Source organism: Belonocnema kinseyi, chromosome 5, assembly GCF_010883055.1.
Source record: "Belonocnema kinseyi isolate 2016_QV_RU_SX_M_011 chromosome 5, B_treatae_v1, whole genome shotgun sequence".
In the NCBI taxonomy this organism is placed as follows: Eukaryota; Metazoa; Arthropoda; class Insecta; order Hymenoptera; family Cynipidae; genus Belonocnema; species Belonocnema kinseyi.
Window position 1 is genome coordinate 23,111,808 of NC_046661.1, and position 22,779 is coordinate 23,134,586.

The 22,779-nt window shown below is 28.9% G+C and overlaps 1 protein-coding gene across 2 annotated transcripts in view; it reads right to left on the reverse strand.

The window, feature by feature from the left end:
• The window catches only part of LOC117173462 (allatostatins), a 386,079-nt gene extending 363,646 nt beyond the window's left edge, over window positions 1–22,433 (reverse strand). For both annotated transcript variants that reach the window (XM_033362052.1, XM_033362047.1), the window contains exon 1: window positions 22,313–22,433. The gene's annotated coding sequence lies outside the window, so the exon portion shown is untranslated. The remainder of the gene's footprint in view (window positions 1–22,312) is intronic.
• Between the last annotated feature and the right edge of the window lie 346 nt (window positions 22,434–22,779).

Sequence of the window (22,779 nt, forward strand, 5' to 3'; positions counted from 1 at the left end):
AACTTTTTACCGTTGCAAAATAAACTATTGCTATTATTCTGTAACCTTCTATAGGGAATTTTAACGTAGAATCCGAATTTTAACAATTTAAAAGTTGATTTTTCTGTTTTTTCGAGTTTTTTAAAAAGGAACCGAATGGGGACCCAATGGGGTCTTTACGGGTACTTTGTAGAGGCTCCACTCGGTTCCTTCGGTCCGCCAGGGAGTGCACAGTTGCCCTCTTCCTATACATGGAAAAGTGTGCGAATGAGAAAGTTTGTCAAATTGACGTGAGTTAGAGAGGTTATGTTCGTTTGTTTTGATGCAGGCGGCAACATTTTGTCAATTGCAAGTAATAATTATTTAAATGATTAAATTATCTATTGATCTGGTTAAGTGAAGGACTTTAGCGTGAAGACTTGTAAAGGTACAAGAGTGCATTATAAGAATGGTCAGAATGTAGACTATAATGCAATTTTTTGATAATGAAATCTTGAAATTGTAGTACATATTTATTTTTGAAATCGTACGTTGGAATGAAGATTACTGGTTTTTTTCTAACACTTTCAAACATTTTTTATCGTAAAAAACCTGTATAATTAAAAATATAATCCATCTAGTTGACTAGGATCGCGTCAATTTGACAAAAACTTTCTGACTCGCACACTTTCCCATGTATAGGAAGAGGACTACTGCGCACCTGCGTACGAAAATTTAAGATCATCCTGTAATGTGCTTTCCACTTACTGTAATGTTTCTATGGCCAGTTTCGAAAGGCTTCTCACTGGTAGTTCCATTGGGTCTCCTGATTATTCCTTCGTGGCTCGCACATCCGTCTTTTCATGAATAGAACCAAAAATAGTAAACGACACTTAAAACCAATGACTTTCCCATCAGTATTATTAACAAACTAGTCGATAACAGTGTTAATAAACTATTTTATTATTACAATAACACAGATGAAGCTCAAAACAAAGAAGTAGACTTGGATAGACTAATAGCCTTACCATATAATACGCAAACTTCTAAAAGTTTTCAAAAATGATATAACAAACATAATATTAAGATAATTTTGAAAACCATAAAGGATCAATTTAATCTTTTCAAACTTCTAAAAGATCATTTTCCCGATAATAAGAAAACAGATGTAATTTATGAAACAACATGCATGGATTGCATTAAGTGTTACATAGGTCAAACTAAACGTTACATACAACAAAAAGTAAATGTACACAAAAGAGCATGCGATAGGATGGATACTAGCACTGCTCTTGACAAGCATTTAACCAATTATCAGCACAGGTTTGATATTTGAAATGTAAATATTTTAGCCACAGAATCTCACTACTACAAACGAATTTTCATGGAAATGTTTTACATTATAAAAATACGAATAATGTTAATTTTAGAAGTGATATAAACAATATGAGTGCTATATATAATAGCCTGATCTGTTCAACTAGCTAACTTTGTAATATTTGAAGTTTTTAATTCAATTTTAATCATTAGTTATTCTAATATTCACGTTTGCACAATAGCAATAATATATTTTGTGGTGTTGTCTTTTCAACATCTTTACTTAGTCGAATATAAGTGAGACGCTACATGTTTACTGCGTCAACCACTATTGATGCAATCATAGTATTAATATAATCTATACTATTTTCTTTGCAACTTCCATACTTATTATAACACAAGTGAGACACTACATGAATACTAGGCTAATCACAGAGCTGCCAGATCGAGTCTGAAATTTACCCCCACCATACCTACCGTTTGGGAGCCGCAAAACAGAAGGTGCATGATTACCACTGTGAGTTCGTGTGTAAGGCTTCTATTTATATCTCAATCCCCATTTGAAAGAAATGGAAGAAATTGGCGAATATAATGTTTCGCGTGATTCTTCATCTCATGCACAAGTCGATTTTAAGATTATGTTTTTCAGGTGTATATAGTATGAATATTATCACTATTATATATATTAATAATGTTAATATTATAATTACAAAATATATCATTAATTTTATTTATTAGTTGACGAACTTTTAATACAAATAGTTAAACTTTCAACTAAAACAATTAGTTTTCTGCGCCAAAAAAAATTTGTTCAATTTGTTCTAAACAAAATATTTAAATTTTTAAACAAAAAGTTAAATTTCCATCCAAAAAGCTGAACTGTATACTAAAAAAGGCATTTTTAATTAAATACATGAACTTTGCACAAAAGAAATTTATTTTCCACCAATTCTGATTTTCTATGAAAAAATTAATGCTTAATCATAGTTAAATTTTCGACAAGAAATATTAATTTTCTTGTAATTAAAAGAAATTAATTTTTAAACAAAAGCCAAACGAAAATCCTACAAAACAGTATGTATGTACTTAATCTCTCCCTTTTACGGGTTTGAGGGTCTCCGCTCCCTGTACATATATTTACAATTCCATCCTTAGTCTAACTTAACTAGTACTTATATTCTACTCTTTCGCATTGAGTAGGATAAACAATAGTAACAGTAGTGATATTAATTCCTAAAATGAGCGAGATTCCAGGGCTTCCGTTTCCTCTTACCATAAAAAAATGCATTTTCCACGATATTGAAAACAATTTTCGCTTTTTACTGTCCCTTTTCAGGATCACCCGTTTGGCTCTGTCCTACTCCCTTGCTTTCCCTTACTTCATCTAATTTCTTCATCCACATCACTCCCTGTCCACTGCCATCCAAGATCCATCTTACACACTCATCCAGACTCAACTGTCCCTCTTCCTCTCGTGTACATCTCTCTAATACATGTGCCCATGACTCCATTTCGTATCCACATACTCTGCATAAATTGTCCTCTTCATTCATCCAATATCTGCATGCTCTCACTCCTTCTCCCATTTTGAACCGTACAACCCTACTCCATTTTTGTTTCTTTTTTATTTTTTGCAGATATTCTGGTTCTTCATCCCTTTGACCATCATATACCATCTATTGTACCTCGAATCTATAATCTTTGTGCATTTCTCTTCTCCTTGTTTAACCAATAGCTCTAACTCTATGCCCTGCCACTCCAGTACCCCTTCTCGAATATTACACACCCTTCTCATTATTCTCCTTTCTTCCTCCCACTTTGAATTTCCCACATTAAATCTCGCTTCATTGTTTCGAATTTCGCCGAAACATGCTTGTGCAATTTTACTTCCCTCTCCCCTTTTTACCCTTTCTTCAAACATCCACGCTCTCTTAATTTGTCTAGTAACCATATTTTCTCTTCCTAACTCTTCTTCTAACATATATCCTGGGCAACTCCAGCTAACCCCCATTACCCACCTCAGGAATCGCTCATGCATGCTCTCTACTTTCCTATGTTCCTTCCATCCTTAGATCTCCACACCATAACACAATATCGCCCACATCAACGCATCAAACAACCAGACCCTCATTTTCCAATCGTTCTTGAACCTTCTCTTTCCTATACCCCATACTTGGCCCATTACTTTACTCGCACATTCAATTCTTTTCCTCAGCTGCAGCTTGTTTCCCCCTTCTGCCTCAAACCAAAAACCTAGGTAATAGAACTCCTCCACAATTTCCACTTTTTGTCCGTTTATCTTCCAAACGTAATTTATTTTGCTCTTTCTATTTCTGAAACACATCACCTTTGTCTTATCTACGTTCACCGTCAGCTCTTTTGTTCCCACATACTCTTCGAAGATTCTCATCATTAGGTTCATCCCCTTCTCATTATCTGCTAATAGAACTACATCGTCCGCGTTTGCTAAAGAGTATAGTTTGCTATTACCCAAAACCGCTCCTTCTTTCCCTTTCTCCTTCAGCTTCTCCTGTAAGTCTGCTAATAGGATACTAAACAGTAGCGGACTCAAAGGGCACCCTTGCCTTCGACCTCGGCTTGTCCAGAAAACCTGCCCTTTTTTCTTTTCTATTTTCACCCTTATCCTGGTTTCAGTGAAATTTTTCTTTATCCTCTTCACTAACTTTTCCTCTACACTCCTCTCTTTCATTGCCCGCCATAGTACTTTTCTATTCACTGAGTCAAACGCTGCTTTGAAATCTACGAACAAAGCGACTAGTCTCCCTTTCTTTCTCCCCAAATTTCTGTTAACTAAATAGTTAAGTACGTAGATGTTGTCTATAGTTCCCATTCCTTTTCTAAATCCCGTCTGATTATGTGGGATACTTTCTTTTTGTTCTACTTGACTCTCCAAACTATTTCTTAAGATTTCTGCATATATTTTATAGCCGACTGAAATGAGAGTGATCCCTCTGTATTCCTCTACATTCTTTCCTTCCCCTTTCTTGACAAGCGGTACCACCAGTCCCGTCGTCCACTCTTCCGACCAACCTTCCCCCTTCCATACCTTGTTGAAGATCTTCCACAACCCATCCCTAATCCCTTCTCCTCCAAACTTCATCGCTTCGTTCTCTATCCCATCTTCTCCCGTCGCCTTGTTTCCTTTTAACCTATTTATTACCTCATCAACTTCTTCTCTTGTTATCTCGTTCCCTTCCTCCATTTCTCCTTAGACTATCCTACACTTTTCCCCTTTGATCTTATTTTTCTCTCCCCCTAATAGACCCTTAAAATAATCTGTCCATTCTTCCATTTTTGTTTCTTCGTTAACGCCCTTTCTTTCCCCTCTATCCCTATTTATCACATCCCACACCCTACCTTCGTTGATCGCTTTTTCTACCTCTGCTTTATATTCTTCCTTTCCCCTCTGTCTTTCTATTTCCAGCATCTTCTCATGTTCTTTTTTCCTCCTATTATACTCCTCCTTCTCCATTTTCCTTCTTCTCCATTTGTTCACACACTCTTTTATTCTCGCTTTACTCTCCCAGCATTCCTCGTCCCACCAATCTCTCTTTCCCCCTATTCTTTCTTCATTAGTACCCAGCTCATCCTTTACCTTTTCAATGGAACACTTCAACCTTTCAATTAACGAGTCTATTCCTTCCTCTTTTTCATACCTAACCTTCTCCTTTTCCATTTTCTGTTTAAACTCTTTTAATTTATCTACCCCCCAGATTCCCATTTTTGTGTTTCGTTCGCACCCTTTTTGCTTTCTCCCTCTGCCGCGCTTACTGACGCCTCTTCTTAGTGTAACTATGACCTGGAAGTGCTCGGAACCTATGTTATTCCCTACCTTCATACTCCCTATCATATGCCGCATTCTTTCTTCAGCCAAGATGTAGTCTATTACTGTTGCTCCCTTTCCTATGAATGTGATCTCCCCTTCCTCATCTCCTTTTATATTGCCATTGCATATAAACCATCCTGTTTCTCCTATCATGTCTAGTAACTTCCTCCCCTCCCTGCCCGTCTCTCTATGTTTGGAGTTCCTTATAAATGCCTCCTTTTCTTCATCCCATAACCCTCCCCCTTATTCTCCGGTCCATGCATTTAAGTCCCCTCCTATTAAAACCAATTCTTCCTTCTTTCCCTCCAGCCTTCCTCTTCCCCTCTTCTTCTGTATACACACACCACTGCTATTTCTACTTTCACAATTATAATTTTTCTTATCATTGTTCCATCATTTTCCTCCATCTTCCCATCTTTTTTCCCTCTTACTGCTAATTCTTTTTTCACCCCGGACACGATGCCGTCCATCCCTCTCCCTTTAACGTGTTCTTTTCTTGCTTATTGCATTGTCCACACATAACGTTTCGGTAACAGCTTTTTTATTCCCTTCCAGTCCTTCTCATCTGCCCAAGTTTCACTCATCATAGTCATATCCCACTTTTCTAACTTCTCCCAAAATCCTTTATTCTTGTTCTTCAAACCTGACACATTCCAGAAAGCTATTTTCACGTTTCTCTCTTCCCCTCCCTCTTCTTTCCTCTTCACTTTGTTTCCCCTTTGCCATTTAGAAACCCCTCTGATTTATTTCTACACTCTTTTTCGTCTCCCTTCCCCCTACCTTTCTCAAGACTTTTTTCTTTTTCCCTTAATTCTTCTAGTTTTTCATCCCAGCACCATTCCTCTCGATTTACCCATAACCTGTCTCTCCCTATCCACACCATTTGGCCCCTTTCCCTCTCTACCCAAGCCCTCTGCTCTATTTGCCATCTCCTTTTCCTCTCCCTCCATGTCAGATCTTCTTCAATTCTTTCCCTTCTTTCTCTCAAAAATTTTTTTCGCTCCATAATTTTCGTTTTCTCCTCCTCACTCCTCACTTTTAGTAGAAACATTCCTTCTTTCCCTTCCTTTGTCCCTCCTATTCTCTTGACTCCTTCTATCTTTACCTGCACTCTAATATCTCGAAAAAGATTTGTTGTTTCTACTTCTCCTGTTTCACTCTCCACCTTTAATCTCTTGACTACTATGTTATTTTTCCTCTTTGCCCTTTCTTCCCCTTCTAATCTTCTTTCGATCTCACTGAGTCTTTTCTTCAATCTTTCATTCTCACTTCGGGCGTTCTTTTCATTCCCTTGAACTATTTCCTCATTTTATGTTTTCTCCCCATTTGCTCATTTCTAATTTCTAGACTGGATACCCGCTCTTTAAACTGTTTTATTTCTCTACATCTCTGTTCGTCAACCTCTCTGTGTCTATTCTTAATGCTCTCTAGCTTACCCGAAACCTTGTCTTTCTCCTCCTTCCAACGTTTATCCCATTCTTCCCATTTTTCTCTGACCTTTTTCACTTCCCCCCTTACATCGTTTCCCTGCCTATTCATATCCCTATTCATGTCATCCAATCTCTTTCTTGTTTCCTCTCTAAACTCTTTAATGAGAGCTTCAAATTTTTCAAACATCCCCCCACCTCCCCTCTCTCTCTCTCTCTCTCTCTCTCTGGTGCTTTCCTCTTAATTTTAACTCTCTTGTTCTCCTCATCCATTTCTACCTCATCTTCCCCAGCCACTCTTTTCCTTTTTTCCTCCCCTTCACTGCTAGTCGCGCTTGCCCTTTTTTGCCATTCGTCCAGACTTCTGTTCGAACCCGCGTTTCCCAGCTTGTTAAGGCGCGGTAAATTTGAGGGCCTTCCCCGTTGCTTGCCCGTACCTGAGTCCGCTACCCTCCCCACCCGAGTCGATTTCTCGGCACTTTCATCACCGCTGCTGTCACTGCGATCAACGTCACCCGTCCCCCCACTTTCAATGCTTTCAGCAACGTCAGCTGTTGCAGCCACTACGGTTTTCTGCTCTGTGTGATCGTCCAGTAACTGATGCCCTCTGGCGCCAGTTTGTGGACTTCGTGTCGTCGGCATCCTACCTTACCCAAAGCTCCGTGACGTTTCCCGCCTTTATTTCCTACCTCTTGCCCCCCTGACCAAGCAACTATTTTTGCACTCCTAACCTCAAAAACTTCACACGCTCCAAATTTTCACTTCAAACCACTCACTTTCACCCTTCACACCTTTGCTTTCACTCACCCTTCTTCCTTTACACTCGATCTCCGCACTTATCATCCACTCACCCTTATTTCCTTCACCAAAGCCAAAAATGCACCACTTGACAAAAAGAGTTCTTTCGCGATCGGTACCGGAAACGGAAGCCCTCCTACAAAATAGTTAGATTTTCAAAAAAGAAATTTTTGCAACTAAATTGATAAATCATCAATAAAAAAAAAACTAAAAAAAAACTTTCAACCAGAAAAATTTAAAAAAATAGTTAAAATTCTTTGAAATTGCTTTAAATGATTGAAATTAATTGAAAATTCCTTGAAATGTTTTAAAACTTCCTGAAATATTTAAAATCCTTTAAAATCTCTTTAAATTTTGCAAAGCTCTTGAAAATTCCTTGCAATGTTAAAAATACCCGCAAATATTTTAAATCCTTTAAAATCTCATACTAAATTATTAAAATTAATTGACAATTCCTTGGAATCTACTAAAATATCCAAAGATGTATCAACTCCTTCAAAATCTCATATTAAATTCCTGTAATCAATAGAACATTCCTTGGAACCTTTTAGAATACTCTCAAATATTTCGAAATCTTCAAAATCTTTTGAAAAATCTTGACATCTTTTAAACATTTTTAAGGTACTTTGGAGTTATGCTAAACAACCTTGCTATAATTATTAAAATTCTTTGAAATTCCTTTGATTTATAAAAATGAATTAAAAATTCAGTGAAATCTTTTTAAACATCCTCAAATATTTAAAATCAAAATATTTTGAAATATCTTGAAAGTTCCTTGAAAATTTAAAAATACCCTAAAATATTTCAAATCTTTTACAATCTCATACTAAATTATTGAAATAAATTAAAAATTCCTTGCAATCTATTAAAATATCCTAAAATATATTAAATCTTATATTAGATCACCGTAATCAATTGGAAATTCCTTGGAACATTTAAAATACTCCCAATATTGTAATACCTTCAAAATATTTTGAGATACCTTGACCTTTTTTTGAAAGATTTTTAAGCTACTTTTTTAAAATTCTTTGAAATTCCTTAAAATTAGAAAAATAGGATGAAAATTCCTTGAAATCTTTTAAAACATCCTCAAATACTTAAAATCGTTAAAAATCTGTTGAAATATCTTGAAATTTTTTAAAGCTCTTGAAAATTCCTTGAAATTTTAAAAATACCCTGAAATATTTCAAATCCTTTAAGAACCTCATATTGAAATGCCTAGGAATTTTTTTTAAGATTTCTAAAATACTTTGAAATTTAAAAAAATAAGCTTCTAAAATTTTTTTAATTCTTTAAAATTCATGTAAATTTCAAAAATACATTGAAAATTCCTTGACATCTTTTAAAACATCCTCACATATTTAAAATCCTTAAAAATCTTTTAAAATCTCTTGAAATTTTTTAAATCTTAAGATTGAAATTTAAAAAAGAAAAAAGTTTCAAAACTTTAAATATTGAAATGTTTGTAGATTAGAGTTTTGAAAATGGAATCAATTAAAATTCAAAGCTTTCAAAATTTAATTTTTAAAAATTTTCAACTATTCAATAAGAATAATTTTCAACTCGATAGGATTAAGGTCTTCAAATTTAGAATTGTAAACTTGAATGTTTATTTATTAAAAACTAATAATCATAAATAAATTGAATGCGTTCATAATTTAAATGTATGTTTTTCAATTGGTCAATCTCTACATGAAAATATTTCAGACTGAAATTTAGAAAACAGAAAATTTTCTAACATTAAAAATTTAACTGTTTGTAGATTAGTTAAACTATTAAATCAAAGTATTAATAGAAATTACTCGAGATAAAATTTAACTATTTCTAAAACGATATTGGTATATCCTATGTATAAAAACTCTTCACCTCCATTAGTAGCGCATGGAGGCTGAATCTGACATAGTGGATTTAATCACGTAATTTATGGCGACTGGCGACCTCTGTTTTAAATGTATAAAATTAATCGAACTTAAAACTAGATTTCTACCTTTATCAATCCCCAAGAATTATTTTAATTTATGTCTTTATTTTCACTTGCAATAACAGCTGTTATTTTTAATAATACATTTTTAATTGGTTTATTCAATGTTAAAGTAATAATTATTTCAAGTCTATCTTAAAATTTAATTCTTTTAAATAATATAAAAAATTATTAAATTAATAGATATATTGCGAAATCATCAAGTTCAATAATATTATATAAATTATAATTAAGTTGTTTATCAAAAAGTAAAGTTATTATAAGCTGAATTACAATTATATAAATTTATTATATTAATGTTTTAATTATTTTAATGATTTAAGGTTGAAAAACTTATTATTTTTAGATTAAAATTAAATAATATCTATTTTTATTTTAACGTTATCTGATCAAAATTTATTGACTATCTAATGTTAGAGCTATATTTGTTAAAGTAGTAATTAGATAAAATTTATCTTAAAATTTAATTGGAGAAAAAAACGACTATTAAATTAATAGATATATTGCAAAAATATTAAGTCATAAAAATTTTTTGTTGTTCACGTTTTAGTCATAATAATAATGTTTTCATGAGTTCTATATTAGCCAATTATAAACGTTAATAATATTATGTTATACATGCTTATAATTTTTTATACTAATATTATATTCATATTTCATATTTTAAAATTATTTACAAATTTCAAATTAAATATAATTTAAATAAATTTTAAATTGGTTTTTTCATTGTTACAACAATAATTTTTAAAATTTTATCTTAAAATCTAATTTTGTCAAATAATATAAAAGATTATTAAATGAATAGATATATTGTGAAGTCATTAAGTTTAATAATATTATAATATAAATTAAAATTTAATAATGCATAATTAAATATAAAATTACATCAAGATTGCATTTAAATTGTTAAATATTTAGTAACATAAACATGTTATTTCCTCTTATATTATGTAATTAAATATTGGCCATTACTTTCGTAATAGATGTTTCTTTTTTTCTTTTAAATAATTGTATTGCAATTATATAATTTTTTATGGTGCCTCTGATATTGTGAAATGAGTATTCAAATTCCATTTTCTAAATTATGTGTACACATATTTTAATTTTTTTTAACTTAGTTAGAAAGCTTATTAATAAATTAAATGTAGAGATGTCCAGTTTCAAATTTGAATGAGAATATAATGTAAACATTATTTGAATGTTTTCATGAAAATAATTGTGTAATGCTTTTTATGCTGTGAACTGATTAATTAATTATCAACTAATTTTACAAAAACTCACATTTTATGGAATTAGTCTAAGAGTTTATTAATAAAGAAAATTTTTAGAAATGAAAGTTGAAATTAAAAAAAAATAAATTAATCAAACATTATTTAATGGTTTTAGTAAGAATTATAGTTTAATGCTTCCTATTTTGTAAAATGATTAATTGATATAAGCTAAATATTTTTTTTCGAACAATAAATTGAATAAAGATCAAAATTTATTACCTTAAATTTAATTAACATAAGTAATAAATAAATACATTATTTACTCGTAAGTCATATAATGGAACATGGAATATTATTTACATATTATAAATGAATTTATTTTTAAAGTACCTCTATTTCAATTAAGTAATTACTTATTATTAGCTAATTAATTTTTTTACGATATTTGATTACATGAAAATTGCATTCATTGATATAAGATATGAACTTTTTCATGAAAACATATTTATATTTAAACTATTTCTATTAGAATTATATAGATTTGATGTTGATGAAGTTTTGAAATGATTATATGAATTAAATTTTGAAAATCATATGTACAAGTCTTTTGTTTCTTACAAAAACAAGTATTGAAGATTATTAATAACTAAGATTTTCAGGAAGGAAGTTTAAAATATATATAAGGTAAGAGTAAATTTATTATTTCAATGAAACAAATTATTTGAGGCATTTTATGTTGTGAACCACTTCATTCATTATTAGCTGATAATTTTCTTCACACTTTCTTCATCTTGGTGTGAATTAGTGACAAAGGTTACTAATAAATTAGAAGTATGGAAAACATTTAAAAAAGTAAAACATAACGTAGAGTACAAATAAATTTATTATTTCAGTGAAATAATTTGATGCTTTTTATGTTGTGAACCATTTAATTAATTATTAGTTGATAATTTTCTTCATACTTTCTTCATGTTGATTTGAATTAGTGACAAAGGTTACTAATAAATTAGACGTGTGGAAATGCTGTAACAACTGAATCTACTGAAAGTTACATTTTCTGGAATCAGTTTAAAAGCTTAAGATTAAATAAAATTTTTTGAAATAAAATGTCAAATAAGAAAAAATATATAAATCTAAAGTGTTTGAAATGTTTTATAACAAAATTATATTTTAATGGCTTTTCTTTTGTAAAATTGTCAATCGATTGTTAGCTAATTAACATTTTCTGATAATTAAAGCAAATAAAGATTAAAATTTAGTTCCTGAAATTTAAGTAACATAATTTAATTCTTTACTTGAAGGTTATATAATAGAATATTGAATATAATTTTAATATATTAAAAGTTCATTTAAATTTGCAATTATATTATTTCAATTAGATAATTTTTCAAATGATTCTGATGTACTGAAATGTGTATTTGCATTCGATTTTTCAAATCACATGAAGATAGGTTTGATTTGTTTCTAAAATTAGTATCAAAAGTTACTAATAAAACAAATTTTCAAAAATTAATTGTGATATTAAAAGAAAATGTAGAGTAAAAATTTTTCCTATGCTTGAATGAAAATGGTTTTTAATGCTTTTTAAGTTATCATTTATCAAAGAATCAATGAATTGTTCGATGACTAATTTTTTCACAACACCGAAATAGATAAAGATTCAATTATAATTTTTTTTGCTGCCATATTATAATTCCGGAGTTTTTAAGAAGAAAAAAATGTTTTCTTTTTTTACATCTGGGTAATCGTTTTTTTTCAATTTTCAAACAGATAAGTAAAATAAAATTATCGAAAGAACTTATTTTAAGAATTAGAACAATAGAAGCGTCTTAATAATTTTAAAAGATTTTGAGAATAATTTTTTTTAAACAGTAATGGGAAAATCTTAAGCAGTTAATAATTAATTATGAAATAATAATTTTTAACTTTAAAGATTTCAAAATTGTTAAAAAATAATATGGAAGATTTTAATAAAATTATTTCCATTTCCCGTGATTTAATTCAAATTTAGGTAAACTTAATTTTTTAGGGCGTCAAGAGCAGGAAAAATATATAGTTTAGATTCATGGGAAAATTTCCAACAATTTTTTATTAATGAGTTCTAAGAGCTCATTAAAAAAGATTCAAAAACTTTTCATATCATTTTATAAAATAAAAAAAGGGTTAATAAGTATTCAAAGCAACATCGTGCCAAAGTAAATAATTTTAGAACAAATTTTAATAAATTTAAGAGATATTTACAAGTTTTAACACCATTAAAAAACAATACAAATTTATAAGATATTTTAGGACTTTTTTGAAAATTCAGGATAATGACATAAATCCTTTAGGTTCCCAAAACAATTTCTTAAGATTTTTTTATTTGAAAAATGAGCTTTAGCAGAAAATTCAAAAATGATTTTAAAACATCAAATATTTACTTAAATTTCAAGAAAAAGTAGAAGATTTTAAAGCAAAATATTCAAAAATTTTAACATTAAAAAATAAAAAATAAATTAAACCATAAAATTATATAAATATGGCGAAAATTTACAAGAATAAAGAAGATTTTTAAAATGCAGAAGATTTAAAAAAGTGCAGATAGATGTGAAAGTTCTTAAACAAAAAGAAAGCCAGACGTTAAAAACTCAAAGTCTGGACACTGATGTTTTTTTTCAAATTAAAATTGGTAAAAAACTGAAAACCCATATTGTAAAGTATCACATGCCCTTAATTAGAATAACTTTGAAAGGTCTCAAGTGCAGAAATTAATGTTATTCAAGTTTTTAGGAAAATTGTGGATATTTTGAGGCAGCACTTTAGATTTTAAATAACTTTTCTAAATTTCAAGAAAAATTGCAGTCCTAAATATCTTTTGAAAAGGCTGAAATTTTTCTAATAATTTGTAAAATCCTGTAAAATAAAAAATAATATATTTTTTTAATCTTCTGCATTCTTTTTTTGACACATCTTGAATAGTTGAAAATCTTTCATAATTGTCTCATAAAAATGATAACAATTATATAATTCTTTGAAAAAATTCTGATACTTCTTTCCTTGTAAATAAATTAAAAATGTGTGTAACTAAACAAATATCAAAAAAGCATTGTTGTGTTACGTCCAAATATTGTTTAATTTATTTCTATACTGCACTTCATTCTGAAAATCTATTTTTATTTACAAAACGTCTGTTAAGTTTTTTAAAATAATGAAAAAAATATATATTACGCAACTGCAGTTAGGGTGTGGGTAGGTAAAAGTGTTTAACATAACGTTGCGGAATATGTGAACGCTCCATAAAAATAGTACTCCTACATTTTACGATGTATTGATACACTAAATTCATTCAGTGTACAAATTAATTGTTATGAGAAAATTGAGCAAATTATAAAAACGAGTATAAAAGTGAGCGCGCCAGTGATGCAAATTTTCACTTCAAAAACATGTCGACAACTGTGAAGGATCAAACCTTGCCTGATATCAACTTATTTAACATAACTTTATCCAACAGAACCTGAACTCATCTAACCTGAATTAACAGAAATTTATAACTACACGTAAAGCTCTGGAAGCATATTTTCCCAGTTGCAAATTTGTGCTACATCGGAAGGGTCAACGCGAGCCTAACCTAGAAATAAATTTAACCTAGCCTAACCTAACCTAATCTCACGAAACACAATTAAACTGATTGTGTTGTCCCGTTGTGTTTGCGGTATCGTTTCATTCATCTTCGGCTTAACCTACATAGAGGTTTAATCTATCCTAACCTAACAAAACCTAACCTAACCTAACTCTGGCAACCCTGTTCTTAAACGTCTTAAACGTAAGCTTAACCCTTTGCATCGTTCCCTCGAAGAAAAAAGGACACGTTATAGCAGGCAGAAAATAGACTGAAGTAGGTCTATAAATCAATTTAATTACGATAAAAGGCAAGATAAAATGTAAACCCGAAAGATAGTATAAATATATCCCTTAAGTCGAAGAAAAGCAGAGAGAAAAATTTTTTGAATAAAACTCTTATTCATTTGCATGTTTAAGTTACAGTTCTACATTTTAATTGATACAAACATTGTCAAGTTAATTGAATTAGGGTCAATTCTACTTGTAGTTCTAAGTTTCTTCAAATGAGTAATGTGCGTCTAAATTTTTATCTACCTGTAGTACAATGAAATGAATTTTATTGTGTTACAGCGGGAACACTTAAGTTAAGTTGTGTTGCGTTAAGCAAAATTTCGTTAGGTTCTGTTAAGTTAGATTTATTTGTAGGTTAAGATCGGGTTAACCTATTAAATCTAGCACACATTTAGGACTGAGAACCGTACTTTTACATAGCTACACGTGTGGTCAAATTTCATTCGGCTAGGTTAGGTTAGGTCAGGTTTTGTTAGGTTAGGATAGGTTAAACCTCTATGTAGGTTAAGCCGAAGCTGAATGAAACGATACCGCAAACACAACGGGACAACACAATGAGTTTAATTGTGTTACGTGAAGTTAAGTTAGGTTAGGTCAGGTTGGACCTCTTTGCAGGTTAAGCCCAAGCTGATTCAAACGGTACCGCAAACACGACGGGACAAAACAATCAGTTTAACTGTATTTCGTGAGGTTTGGTTAGTTTAGTCTAGGTTAGACTCGAGTTGACCCATTCGATGTAGCACACATTTGCTACTGGGAAAATATGCTTCCAGAGTTTTACGTGTAGATCAATAAATTTCTGTTAATTCAGGTTACGTGAGGTCAGGTTCTGTTGGGTAAAGTTATGTTAAATAAGTTGATATCAGGTAAGGGTTGATCCTTCACAGTTGTCGACATGTTTTTGAAGTGAAAATTTGCATCACTGGTATTATTTTGAAATTTATTTGCCTCAGTGCATGATTTTTCGTCATTTTTTGAGGTTTTGGCTCAACCATGACGTAATGGGTGATTTTTGATACCGAATTTGAATTCAGCGCCCCAAAATCCATAGGAATACGTGTGTCTTATTACCAGATCCGCACACTTTGTTTTTTGTGTGGCTGTTTAATTTATCAATTTAGTTGAAAAAATTTGTTTTCTGAAAATTTAACTATTTTGTAGAAATATTTTTTGTTTGAAAATGAATTTCGGTTAACTACAAGAAAATTAATCTTTTTTGTCGAAAATTTAACTATGATTAAACATTAATTATAGTATAAAAAATTAGACTTGGTGGAAAATAAATTTCTTTTGTGCAAAGTTCATGTATTTTATTAAAAATGCCTTTTTTAGTATACAATTCAGCTTTTTGGATGAACATTTAACTTTTTGTTTAAAAATTTAACTATTTAAAATTAATTAATTAATAAAAAATATATTAAATCTTTCGAAATCTCATATTTAATTCACCGTAATCAATTGAACATTCCTTGGAACATTTTCAAATACTCTGGAATTTTTCAAATCCTTCAAAATCTTTTGAAATACCTAGAACTTTTTTTAATGATTTTTAAAGTAGTTTGGATTTTTTAAAATAACCCTTCTAAAAATGTTCTAATTCTTTGAAATTCCTTAAAATTATAAAAATAAGTTTCAAATTCCTTGATATCTTTTAAAATAACCTCAAATATTTAAAATCTTTGGAAATCTCTTTAAATGTTTTAAAACTTGGGATTGAAATTTAGAAAACAGAAAAATTTTAAAACGTTAAATATTGAAATGTTTGGAGATTAGAGTTATGAAAATGGCATCAATAAAATTCAAAGCTGATTAGAGGATTCAAAATTGAATGTTCAAAAAAGTTCAATTTTAAATTCGATGGGATGCAAGTCTTCGAGTTTTGAATTTTACACTTGGAAGTTTATTTATAAAAAATTAGAAATCATAGATAAATTGAAAGCGTTCGAAATTTAAAAGTATGTTAAAAAAAGTATATAAATTTATAATTATATACAATAATGTATATTTATGTTTTCCTCTTTTCCACACCACCGCAGAAATTCTAAATTCCTGACCACAGAAATTTTAAATTTCTGACATTTTATAAACAGAATTTTGTAAAGCGCAAAGTTTCTAAGGCATGAAGTTATCTCAATTTTAATCTGAAGTTTTAAAAAATTTCAGGAGATATGTAAGGATTTTACATATCTGAGGAAGTTTTAAAAGATGTCAAGGAATTTTCAATTGATTACAGTTATTTAATATGAGATCTTAAAGGATTTGATATATTTTAGGTTATTTTAATAGATTTTAAGTAATTTTTAAATGATTTTAATTATATAGTATTATATTTTAAGGGATTTTAAATATTTGAAGAAGTTTTAAAAGACGCCAAGGAATTTTCAATTGATTACAGTAATTTAATATTAGATTTTAAAGGATTTGATATATTCTAGGATATTGTAATAGATTTCAAGGAATTTAAAAATGATTCTAATAATTTAGTATAAACTTTCAAGGCATTTGAAATATTTCATGGTTTTTTTTTAATTTCAAGATATTTTCAAGATCTTTAAAAAATTTCAAGAGATTTTCAAAAAATTTGTAAGGATTTTAAATATTTGAGGAAGTTTTAAAAGACGCCAAGAAATTTTCAATTGATTACCGTAATATAATATGAGATTTTAAAGGATTTGATATATTTTAGGATATTTGAATAGATTTCAAGGAATTTTCAATTGATTTCAATATTTAGAATGAGATTTTAAAGGATTTTAGATACTTTTGCGTATTTTTAAATATGCAATGAATTTTCAAGAGCTTTAAAAAATTTCAACAGATTTTAAAGGATTTCAACTTTTTTAGGATATTTTAAAACATTCCAAGAAAGTTTCAATTAATATCAACAATTTAAAGCCAAAAATAATTGTTTTAGTTGAAAGTTTAACTATTTCTATTAAAATTCAGTCAACTATTAATTTAAGTCAATATAATATTTTAGAATTATGATATTATCATTAATAATTTGCATAATAGTAATGATATTTATACTTAATATACACCTGGAAAACATAATCTCAAAATCGATTTATGCATCAAATGAAGAATCACGCGAAACATTAAATTCGCCAATTTATTCCATTTCTTTCAAATGGGGATCGAGATATAAATAGAAGACCACCGAAGTCTTCCCAAGCTTTCAGATCGGCAATCATCGGTACAGTAGAAAACCGAAGTCGAATCGTGTATTTTCGGCTTACACACGAACTCACAGTGGCAATCATGCATCTTCTGTCTTGCGGCTCCCAAACGGTAGGTATGGTGGGGGTAAATTTCAGGCTCGATCTGGCAGCTCTGGATAATCATAACCGATGCGAAGCTATAGCATTGTGACCCGTAGGTACAAACCTTTTCTTCTCACTTTAGCCTTTATAGTCCAGTCGAAAAATGCTGATGTTTGCTTTTTAATAGACACCTTTAAAAGTTATGCTTTTTTATATTATATGTTTTCGGCCATCGGAAATCTATTTCTGTTATTAATTTTTATTTAGGTTTTATAGTTTATGAGATATAACGAAAAACAGATTTCTTTGGCGAAAATCACGCGAACCGTAATAGATAGCGAGAAACAGCTTGCACCAGCGTGTAGGGCATGCAATTTTAATGCAGATCCGTTTGTTGCATTTTTTTGTTTGTGTAACTAATTTTTTAAGAAAATTATAGTCTGTAAACATGCAAACGTGTACTATTACAAACTGTAGCGTTCAGAGCCGACTCAGGGGCCCCTCGGCCCCCTGGGCCCTTAGGCACTAGCCCTATCGTGCCCCTTGGTAAATCCAGCACTGGTTCCAAGTTATAAAATGTTTTTAATCTATACATTACTTCTTAAGTTCTTGAAAACACTTTTAAATGACTGCAATTTCTCTTAACATTTTCAAAAATTATTTAGAATGTACAAAGTCGCCCCAAGATATTCGAAATTTTTCCTAGGGACTTTAGAAAAAATTATTTATTATCTTCAAACTTTTCAAATTTATTTTAATTTAAGGGCGTGTGTTACCTTACCTTATGATTATTCGGGTTTTCACACTTTTTATCTACAATTTTTAATTTTTCAGAAAAATATTAGTTTCCAGACGTTCACGTTTCTTACGTCTAGGTTTCTTTCTGTTTAAAAACTTTAACATAAATCTGCATTTTCTTAATCTTCTACAGTTTAAAAACCTTCTTTATTCTCCTTAAGTATTCGCAATATTTATGGAATTTGATGGTTTAATTTACTTTAATTTTTTAATGTTACTAAATAAAAAAATTTTGCTTTAAAATCTTTTACTCTTTTTCGAAATTTAAGGAAAATTTTGTTTTAAAAACTTTTAAACTCTTTTTTTTTTTAATTTTAGGAAATAATTTGAAAGGTTTTGTAATGTTTTTTAATGTGCTCTTAGAACTTATTAGTAAAAAATTGTTTGAAATTTTCCAATTAATTTAAAGTATATATTTTCATTCCCTTGACGCTCTGCAAAATTGTGTAAACCTACATTTTGTTTAAATCCTGGAAAACGTAAATAATTGTCTGAAGGTCTTCCATATTTTTTTAATCAAAAAATCATCTCAAAATCATTAAAAGTTATTAAGAAGCTTCTACATTATTATTATTATTATTATTATTATTATTATTATTTTTTTTTTTAAATAAAAAAGGCGAATTTTCAACAAAAATGTTAAATTATCAACCAAAAATCAATTGGGAAACAAAAAGAATGCTTTTCTATTAGAAAAGGATCTATTTTCAAATGAAAAAATAAGTTTAAAAAAAGTTTAACAGAATCGTTAAATTTAAAATTTAAAAATGATTATTTGAAGTGAAAAAGAATTATTTAAGCAAAAATAGAATAATTACATTTTCAGATAAGAAATTTAGTTTTCTGCAAACTAATTTTAATTTCTGATGTAAGAAATTAATTTTCAACTGAAAAATATTTTGTACTAAAGATAAATTTAATTTACAGCAGATTAGTTTAATTTTTAAAGATATAGTTGGATTTTTAATTTAAAAAGATATATTTTCCACTAAAAATCAAATGGAATAAATTCTGAAAGAAAATTGAAAAGAACACAATTTTTTTTATAATGTCATTAAAATTTTAAAAAGGGCGTAAAAGAGTGTGTTATAAAATGTTTCAATTTTACCAGTCTTATATAATTTTAGGAAAAATAAAAAAATTAATTCTTATTAAGCTTTCTTACGTAATTTTTTAAAAAGTTTTGTTAGTTTAAAAAATGTGCTTTCAAATTTCAGTAAGTTTAAGCGATATTCAGATATTTTGAAACTATATGAAAATAAATAAAACTTGTAACAATTTGTTAAGAATTTTTCAAGATGAAAAAAATTAGGTTCCTAGGAATAATTAAAATAACTTTTTATTTCAAAAAAATAATGTTAAGAGATCATTTTGAAACATCTTAAAAGGAATCTAAAAAATTCCAAAGGCAATTTTCGTTTGATTTTAAAGAAGTAAAAGAAAATCAGGAATAGTTTGAATTGTTTTTAAAGAATAGAAGGTCTGACAAGATTAGAAAAAAAGAACTATTTCCCTATCATTCGTTTGACAATTTGTAAATCTTTTTTATTAAAAAAAATTTTATTCATAGGAAAGTTAAAAAGGTTTGTTAACATATCAAAGGACTTCATAAGATTTAAAAGAAGAGTGTGGAAGATTTTAAAGCAAACTGTTTTAATTTAGTAAGATTAATAAATTAAAAACAAAAAAATCGAGTAAATTGAAGAAATATTTAGAATAATGGAAGAGATTTAAATAGAATTTTAAATTTGAATTCTGTTAGAAATTTAGATTTTTAAAGATTTTAAATAATAACTTTAGAAACTTTAAAGGAATTCCGAAAGATTTCGTGGAGATAAAAATATTTTTCTTAAAATTCCTGGGAAAAATTTAGAAGATTATAAGTCATTTTTTTACATTTCGAATAAATTTTCAAAATATTCAGAAAAATTTTAGCCAGTTAAAAATAATTTGAGGAATTAAAGTCGCATTTCATGTATTAGAAATATTTAAAAACTTGCAAACATTTCCGAAAATTTAGTAAATATTTCTTCATTCCTTCCAAACTTCTAAATATTCTAACCACCTTTTAAGAAGACTCGAATTTTCCCTAATATTTAGTAATAACTAATAAAATAAAAATCTGTAAAGTCCTATTTGTTCTTTTTTGAAACATCTCTTTTCGTGCTATTTTAGGCTATAATCAAAATTTTAGGGATTTTAAGAGAAAAAACCGAAAAGTTATTAAATTGACCTCATATGCTTTCTTAATATATAAAAACTTTACGAAACTTTTAATTTCTTAAAACACTTATCTCAATATTACAAAATTTAGCTTTTACAATTTGATTTCCATTGTAAAATAATTGTAATATAAATAATTGTAAAATAAATGTAATAAATTTTATTTTATGATGAAGTATCGCATGATTTTTAAAGGAGAAAACAATTCTAAAATTACCTTTTTGTATAGTATCTTAATAATTAGAAACATACTTTTAGAATATTTTCCCTTGATTCTGCCCTAGGGTCAAACATGGTACAAAAAACCGTCATGAAATTTCATAGAAAAACTTAACTCTGTATATATTAATTTTAAAAATGAAAAATAATCATAATTTTATAAATATTCCTACAATTTATTTTAATATATTTCTTCGGGAATAGATTTCAGAAATAAAGTTATAAAAATATCTTCATTTGTTATTAAAACACTATGTAAAATCGCCTTTCAAATTCTACAAAAAAAATTCCAAAAATTTTAACAAACGGTTGTAAATATGAAAGGTCAGTAAACACATTTTTTAATAAAATTCCTTTCCACACCAACTTCAGAGAAAAATTTTGACAACAATTTTATCAAATGATAAGTCTTTTGTACTTATAAGGAAAAATGAAAATCTCTCATTAATTATAGATGTTTAGTCATTTTTATGGAAAATAATTGAACCTCTTCCGATTGAAAGCGGGGATTCATCCTGAGAAGTAATGTGCTGAAAGTAATTTTTTTAAAAATCAGTAGAATTTTAATTTTAAATACTGATTATTATACACAATTTCCAGGCACATCTTTTTTTTCTTCTACAAGAAATTAAGTTTCCGAAATCCAAAAAATTATTTTAATTATTGCTCGGAACCTAAAAGAATTTGTGCCATTTTCGTGAAACTATACGGAATTTTTTAAAAACCGTTAAAAGTTTTGATTATTTTTAAATCGTTTAAAAAAATTTTATTATCACTTAAACTTACTCAAATTTGAAATTAAATTTTTTAAACCATCACGTATTTAAAAAAATGGAACAACAAAATTGCACAAGAAGGCCTCATAAGAATTATGTCCCTTAATTCAAGATGTAAAAAAATTGAGTTATAATCTCCTGAATTTTTCTAATGAATTTGAAAAAAATAGGTTTATCTCCTTGAAATCTTTCGGAATTCCGCTAAACCTCCTAAAGTTTATTTTTTAAATATTTAAAAAAAGTAAATTTTTAACAGAATTTAAGTTAAAAATTCGATTTGAATCTCTTCCTTTTTTTGAATATTTCTTGAATTTACTCGATTCTATTTATTTTTATTTATTCATTTTACCAAATTGAAATATTTCGCTTTAAAATCCTCCACACTTGTCTTTCAAATTTTTTGAAATTCTTTATATGTTTAGAAACCTTCGTTAATTTTCTCTTTATTTCCATTTTTTTAATAACAAATTAATACAAATTTCCACACGAGCCTTGAAAAAGTTCTGTTTCTAATCTTTTCACACCTTATAAGCTATCTAACCATTAAAAATTATTCAAATTTTTCTGATTTTCTTTTAAGTTCGGAAAAATTAAAAAGGTTACCTTTAAATGTTCCAGATTTAGGAAGAATTGCTGGTGATGCGTGGTGGAAATTCAGACTGCCCAAAAAACAAAGAGAGAAGCGTACAGGAGAACTTTGAACATCGTAGGTCTTAGCAATGAGAAGAGAAATAGATGTAGAAATGATTATAGACACGAAAACAGGATACTCAAACGATTAGTTAAGGAACGTAAAGATACAATTAGAGCAGAAGAAGAGATGAAAATACAGAACAACTTTGAAGGAAGCAAGAAACTGCTTTATAAAAAAATGAAAAGAAACAAAAGTACAGAATTTATCAACATGATAAATAGTAGGGGTCACTGAGGCTAGGGATATAATTAAGAACTTGAAAAACGGTAAGGCTGCCGGGATAGACGGTATTAACGCTGAAACGATTAAACACAGTAGCGAGTGCATACCACATAGACTGTGCGAATTGATAAATTTATGTTTCGAGATGGGAGAC